Source organism: Malus domestica, chromosome 14, assembly GCF_042453785.1.
Source record: "Malus domestica chromosome 14, GDT2T_hap1".
Lineage (NCBI taxonomy): Eukaryota > Viridiplantae > Streptophyta > Magnoliopsida > Rosales > Rosaceae > Malus > Malus domestica.
The window spans coordinates 11,843,673-11,852,197 of record NC_091674.1 but is presented as its reverse complement, the minus strand read 5'-3'; positions in this window follow the sequence as shown (position 1 = coordinate 11,852,197).

Below are 8,525 nucleotides of genomic sequence, written 5' to 3'. Positions count from 1 at the left end.
GAATATCTCTTTATTATGACTAAAGAGATATTTGGATGGAAACATTAAAGTAATGACTTTAGTGTGTTCCATTATGAATGCAAGATATATTGCCATATAGAAGTTTACAACAATGTTGTTTGGATGGGAAAGTTCATTTATGAACTCTCTATTCGGTTCCAACCAGAAAGTGTATGACACTAATGGGGCGATAGCTCAAGCCTGGGAATCAAGGTCTCATCAAGATCCGAACACAAATGAGAGACTGAACCACATGATTGAGAATCATGTATAATGGTGACGTCGTTATTCTCAAGGTTGCTTCTATGGATAACACATATAGATATCCACTGTCTAGGCCTACTATTCAGCCATTTATGAAATGACTACAGAAGAGGTATCATCAAGATGACCAAGCTGATTGGCTCTAGTGCAAGTGGGAGATTGTTGGAAATGTGCCCTAAAGCCAATCATGTGATGATACTTTACGGACATTTCACATGTTAAACTAATCCAGTTTAACATATAAAGGGCATAGATTATTGTTTGAGCCGTCTCATATAAATGTTATATGCTTAAACGATAAAGTCCAAGGAATATGTGATTGGGAGAATGTAATCTAATGAAGTTAGATTCATGAGACCATTCTTTCGTAGACACATCCTAAATGTTCCTGATCATAGGATTGCCAATTGGGCGTTGACAGTCCGTTAAGATCAGTACATACTATGTCTTCTCTCAGGGAGAGTGATTAGTCTCTAGTCATTGGTGTGTGTGACATCAAGACAAGTACGGTAGGTGCTCAATAGAGAATGAGTTCACTGAACGCGATCAACGAAGAGTTCTCATATTCCATGTCACATGAGAACTCATGGTTGGGATAATGCAAAGTAGTCCTTTGACCTGAGGCATCATAGTTGTCTTGTGGTTAAGACCTTGATCTTTGATTATGTCAAAGTCATCCCACCAGGAGGGTGTCCACGGCATCGTTGGGGTCAAGCCGCTTAGCTATGGAGACAAGTGAATGCGCAACAAGGGATCTCTAACCTTCAAACCGTTTGAGGGAGAATACTCTTTGATATGATTTGAATCTCTGGCCAGAGTATGAATGAGATTAGGGAATGCGTTCCGAATCACATTCAAGGTAATCATATAAGCACAAGACACACATTGGATAGTAGACATGAGAAAATAAACTATCAAACCAAACAATGTGGTCAAGAGTATTAGATTAGAGAAGGACCGTATTGCATTTGTAATCTCGAACTGAATAGGTTCTCTAACCTCTTCTGATTAGCTTGGGTAGCCATGATATGCTGCTAGGTGTCACTCATGGTTTGTGGAAGCCCTAAACGTGTATAATCACTAAAGGGAGAATTGAAAATAGTTTCAATTCACAATCGATGTTAAATGGTTTTAATCGCCCACTACCTCGCTAAAAGGAACCTAATGGATCGCACACCGTGAAAGGTGGAGATTGGAGATTAAACGGAAATGAGTAAGAATGATTAAATGGTTTAATCATTTATTTATGGCAAGGATTAATTAATATGTTAATTAATCAAACGAATAAGTTCGTTAAAGACTTCGGGATAGTTTTGGACCTTAAGGCCCAATGGGCTTCGAACGTCAAGCCCATTAACTTAAGTTGTATGACAATTTAATGAATAAAGATTCATTAAATCCCAAAAGCCCAAATCCCTTAGTAAGGCCGGCCATGAAGATGAATTAGGGTTTTTGGTTGTTTAGGTCACTTAAAGAAGTGACTATATAAATGACTTTATAGCCAAATATTCATTAAGTGAATTAAGTGAAAAAAAAAAGGGTTTATTTTGGGGGAAAATTGGTGAGAATTGTCTCTCCATTTCTCTCTAAAGAGGCCAACACCTTGGAGGGTACATCTAGCAATCCTACTACTCCAAGGTCACTCATTTCTTCTACAATCGAACCTTGGTGTCGAGAATTAGAGGTTCTCAATTTTGGGAACTTGGAGAACCTATTCTTCCATCCAAATCCATGGATCTAAGAAGCAAGGAATGAAGGCCCTTATCTCTTTGGGTGATTAGCCTTTGCTTATGCAAAGAGGAATCTACAAAGGTATTAATTTCAACTCACTTTGTTTTTGAGTTGATTATTGGTTCACCAATCTACTAGGCTTTGAATTTCATGGTCATGTTTTGTTTTTGAGTACATACAAGCATGATTCCGCCTTTTAATTGTTAATTGCATGTTATATGATGTTGCTCAAATGAACATGTTTTACAAAATAAATCCTTCAATCTGGCTCTCGAAGTTCGGAGACCGATGCCTCTTCGGTTTTCGAACAAGCAATCCCATCGGGGATCTGGCTCTCGAGATTTGGAGAACGGTGCCTCTTCGATTTTTAAGAAAGCAATCCTATTGGGAGTTGATAGGAGCATATTTATGCAACTTAGTGAGCTTGTTTCTTGGCATTTACTTAGTTTAATTCTAGTTATTTTACTACTTTAAGCTATTTTCGTGTATTTGTAGGTTCAAATAACAAAGTTGGCAACAAAGTGCTATTTGGAGCACTTTGGAGCATTTTTGGGCCAAGATTGGATAGTGCAAGCATGGAGACATGAGGATGGACGTTTTTGAAGATTAGAAGGCTAGAAATTGATGCGTAAAATTACTAAACACACAAATTAACCCTCTTGTTGACAATTGTAGTATAGATAAGTAGGGATCGTTCTTAAACCGGGGATTATGAGGGATTGCTAAAACACTCTAAACTGACTCAAATCTGTAAAACAAAGTTTAAAATACTAAACTAGACTCAAAGAATGCAAAACTAAACTCTAAAACACTAAAACAAACCAAAAGACTCAAAACAACAAACAAACACTCAAAACTGCCTAAAAACCACTTTCTGGGCAGTTTTGGGACTCTAACACAACTTGGACGAATTTTGGTTTTCTAATGACCTAAAACACTTAAAAACATAATCTAAGACAAGTTCTAATTAATATGACTCAAAGAAATAAGATGGGGTTGATTTTGGACGAAAATAATTAAATTAAAACAAGAACAATGAAAACAGATTCTTAGATAAGATTAGGTGATTTGATGAGATATGGGATAACTAGGGGGATCTTCTCCACACATGAAACACTTGCATTCGAATTGATTTCCAATTGCTTCTTTCAATAAACCATGAATCTCAATGCCCTAGGTTAACTGTGATAGCACTTTTTTAACCTTCAAGTCTTCCTTACGTTATTGAATTGGATGGGAATGCACATGCAACAACTCAAAACATTCTCTAAAAGTCCCTTACGTGAAAAGCACAATAAAGGTACAATCAAAGATCATTAAGCTTTATGAAAACTATAAGCATTGACGAGGCAATTGTTACTATGAAAAGCATGACGAGGCAAAGATCACTTAACACGATCGTTTATAAGCGACCTCCACTACTTGCAAACATAAAGTTGTAACTATTAGGTGAAACTTCCTTATGTTTTAGCTTCAAATTCCTGTATGAAAACTAAGTTGGCCATCTTAATTAACACACAAAAATAAGTCATCAATCAAATGGTTAAGCAAATTGCATTCACAATTCATGAAATAACAATTAGACGTAATCAATTCATCTTGCAAGCATAATCATGGTATTGAATAACCCCCTAGCCAAAAGACTTAGTTCCTCATGTTCACAAAACAAAGGAAAATAGATTTATACATTGTAAACATAAGAAAGAGAACACCTAAATATTCCAACGATTCGATGTTGAACGGCTAGAATCTTCAAGTACTTCCTCTTCCTCTCCTTTGCTGCGGCACAGAGACTATGGGCAGGTTTTTGGGTTATTGAATGATGTAGAATGGATGGGGGACGTATGGAAGTGTTTAGGGTTGATGGGTGATGCGGCTAGGGGTGATTTGTGGCAGAAATTTGGGTGAATAGTGGTAGAATGGTGCGGCTAAAGGTGGTAAGATGTTTCTGGCGTGAATGGTTATTTTCTGGATGTTTTGTGGCTGCACAAGGATGTTTATTTAAAGGGATTTAGGAAATTAAAACCCTAGGTTAATTAGGTAAACAGAAATTTAGTCTAAAACTTATCTAAATAGGAAATAGAATCAGAAAACTAAAGGGAATTAGGCTAGGAGGTGCGGCTAGGGTTTAAAACCAAAAGGGAATGTGTTTTAATTGCAAAGAAACAGGAAATGACCCTCTCCATTGCACGGCAAGGAAGAGGAAAGGCAAGGGTGGTGCGGCTGGATGTATGGGAAAGGGATAGTGTCCTAAAAAGAAAGGGAAAGGGGACTCACGGCAAGGAAAGGGAAGGAAAGGGTATGTGAGGTGAGGCACTACCTTGAATGGTGCAAGGAATCTTTGTTTTATGTCCTAAAGTGCGTATGAGGTCTTCAAAGTGGCTGGAACATAAGTGCTTTTAGACTTAGGAAAGGTTAAACCAAAATAGGAAACTTTGGCTTAACTTTCCTACTTCAATTAGGAATCCTTATTGGATTAGGAATCTTCATTCTTCTAGGAATCCTCATGTGATTAGGAATCCATCTTCAATTAGGAATCCTTCTTCGATTAGGAATCCTTCGTCGATTAGGAATCCTTCGTCGATTAGGAATCCTAATTTCTTCAAGTCTTCAATTCATCAATTCCTTTTGCTCCAAAAGGCTCCAAATTACATCATTTTGCACACTTCGGCTTTGGAATCTGAAAACACATAAAAGTGACTTTAAACACTAAAATAACTAAGGAAACACAACGTAAATGCACGAGAACAAGCCAAGTAAGTCGCATAAATATGCTCCTATCAGAAATCAACATGTGTGGGTGCTAGTGTGTTGACCTACAACTACAAACACTCATCCACTACACCCATTACATCCACTCATTACCAAACATCCATCCACTACACCTATTACATCCACTCATTACCAAAACTACACCTATTACATCCACTCATTACCACAAACACTTATCCACTACACTCATTACATCCACTCATTACCACAAACAATCATCCATTACACCCATTACATCCACTCATTACCAAACATCCATCCACTACACCTATTACATCCACTCATTACCAAACATCCATCCACCACACCCATTACATCCACTCATTACCACAACACTCATCACTACCACCTTAATTAGATGATGGTCCTCTCCCTAGCCTATAAATACATCCACCCTTCACCATAACAAGGGGGAAGAAAACCAGGGAGAAGACAATCCACCCATCCACCCTTCACCATAACTCACCTATATCCATCCACCCCCATAATTTACCACTCATCCATCAAACCACACTTTGTGCCGCAACAAAGAGAAGAATGAGGACCCTTGGACGTGCTTGCCATTCAAGTTGGATTGTTGGAGCGTTTTTAGGTGTTTTCATTCTTTTGTTTTCAATGTCTAAATTTGTTTATCTTTGCTTTGTGAGTATGAGGAGCTAAACCCCCCTTAGCTAGGGGGGAATTCGAAACCATGTTCATGCTTGCAATATGATTTGATTACCTTCAGTTGTGATTTCATAAGTTGTGAATTCAATTTGTTTAACTGCTTGATTGATAACTTATTCGTGTATGTTTATTAAGAGTGCACACTTAGTTTGCATGCATGAATATGATGCTAGAGTATAAGGGAGTTTCACCTAATAGTTACAAACTTATATTCACAAGTAATGGAGGTCACTTATAAACGATCGCGTTAAATAAATTCTTGGTAGGAGTTTCATGCTCATCATAGTAACGAATGTCTCGTCAATACTTATAGTTTTCATAATGCTTAATGATCTTTGATTGTATCTTTATTGTGTTGTTCATGTAAAGAACTTATGAAGAATGCTTGAATTGTTGTATGCGTTTTCCCATCCAATTCAATAACTTAAGGAGAACTTGAAGGTTAATTTAAGCGGACTTAATTAACCTGGGGTGTTGAGTTTCATGATTGATCGAAAGAACAACTGAAAATTGGTTTATGTGCAAGTATGTCATGTGTGGAGAAGAACCTCCTAGCTAGCCTTCCATCCATTCAATTTACTCAAATTCGTGCAGATTTCATTAGTTCTTTAATTTACTTGTTTTGTTTTCAAATTCGTCAAAACCAAAACCCCCTTTACTTTAAAGTGTTTTATTAGTCAAAATCTGTTTTGATTTGTGTTTTTAGGTGTCCCAAAAGTGTGTTAGAATCCAAATCTGCCCAGTTTGTGTTTTTAGGCAGATTTGAGCATTTTTAGCTTATTTTGAGTCATTTGAGTTTGTTTTAAGTTCTTTGAGTCTAGTTTAGTGTTTTTAACTTTGTTTATATGTTTTTAAGTCAGTTTAGAGGTTTTAGCTAGCTCTCATAATCCCCAGTTTAGAACAATCCCTACTTGCATTTATACTACAATTTGACAACAAGAGGGTTTAATTTGTGTGTTAAGTTAAAATTCGCACCAAATTTTTGGCGCCGTTGCCGGGGATTAGCAACTTTGCTAATCCCTTGTTATTTCTTTTTGTATATTTTCGTGTCTTTTGTTTTTAGTTACTAACTTTGTTTCTGTTTGTGTTTTTTTTTTTTTTTTTTTTTTTTTTTTTTTTTTTACTTTTGATATTTGATTTAGTTTTGTTTCCTTGATTTCAGGTACTAGAGAAGTAAGACATGGATTTTGCTACCATTCAAGCTCAATTGGTGAAACTTACTTCTCAATTGTCATAATATCCCGAAAGGACCACAATGCAAAGTGTACATATGGTGTGTCCTATGGGCAAGGATATCCAACTCATCAATGTTCTCAATTCGCTGCAAATGAAGATGCTTGGGGTTATCAAGGCCATAGCCAATCATGGGACAACATGTTTTCCAACGCTTACAATTCGGATTGGAGAGATTATTCAAATTACATGTGGGGAGAACCTCAACAATTCTAACAAGATGGGTATTGGCAGCAAGAAGAGGAGTTTTATTCAAGACCTATGCAACCACCATAACAATCTGCCCAATTCAATTCAGGTACGTCTTTGGATAATGATATGTTTAATAAGTTACTCACCTCTTTGAACCAGGAAGTAGAAAATGGAAACAAAGAGATGCAAAATCAAGCCAAGAAGACGAGTGAATTGGAGAAGCAAATTGGGTAGATTATGGAGTTGATGGCACAAATTCAAGAGCAAAGTGAACTCTCCAACTCAACTATTGAAAATTTGAAGGAAGATTTTGAAATCCATGATGCTATCACTTTGGGAAGTGCTATGTGTTGGAAATGTGCCCTAAAACCAATCATGTGATGATACTTTACGGACATTTCACATGTTAAACTAATCTAGTTTAATATAAAGGGCAAAGATTATTGTTTGAGCCGTCTCATATAAATGTTATATGCTTAAACGATAAAGTCCAAGGAATATGTGATTGGGAGAATGTAATCTAATGAAGTTAGATTCATGAGACCATTCTTTCGTAGACACATCCTAAATGTTCCTGATCATAGGATTGCCAATTGGGCATTGACAGTCCGTCAAGATCGGTACGTGCTATGTCTTCTCTCAGGGAGAGTGACTAGTCTCGAGTCATTGGTGTGTGTGACATCAAGACAAGTACGTAGGTGCTCAATAGGGAATGAGTTCACTGAACGCGATCAACGAAGAGTTCTCATACTCATGTCACATGAGAACTCATGATTGGGATAATGCAAAGTAGTCATTTGACCTGAGCCATCATAGTTGTCTTGTGGTTAAGTCCTTGATCTTTGATTATGTCAAAGTCACTCCATCAGGAGGGTGTCCACGGCATCGTTGGGTTAAGCCACTTAGCCATGGAGGCAAGTGAATGCGCAACAAGGGATCTCTAACCTTCAAACTGTTTGAGGGAGAATACTCTATGATATGATTTAGAATCTCTGGCCAGAGTATGAATGGGATTTGGGAATGCGTTCCGAATCACATTCAAGGAAATCATATAAGCACACGAATCACATTGGATAGTAGACATGAATAAATAAACTATCAAACCAAACAATGTGGTCAGGAGTATTAGATTAGAGAAAGACCGTATTGCATTTGTAATCCCAAACTGAATAGGTTTTCTCTACCTCTTCTGATTAGCTTGGGTAACCATGATATGCTGCAAGGTGTCACTCATGGTTTGTGGAAGCCCTAAACGTGTGTAATCACTAAAGGGGGAATCGAAAGTAAGTTTCAATTCACAATCGATGTAAAATGGTTTTAATCGCCCACTGCCTCGCTAAAAGGAACCTAATGGATCGCACACCGTGTAAGGAGGAGATTGAAGAAACAATGGAGATAAGTAAGAATGATTAAATGGTTTAATCATTTATTTATGGCAAGGATTAATTAATATGTTAATTAATCAAACGAATAAGTTCGTTAAAGACCTCGGGATAGTTTTGGACCTTAAGGCCCAATGGGCTTCGAACGTCAAGCCCATTAACTTAAGTTGTATGACAACTTAATGAATAATGATTCACAAAGGCCCAATTAGTCCAAAATATCCTAATGGCTGGCCATGATGCTAAGGGTAGTGAACTTGGACTTATTTACAAGTTTGCCACTCA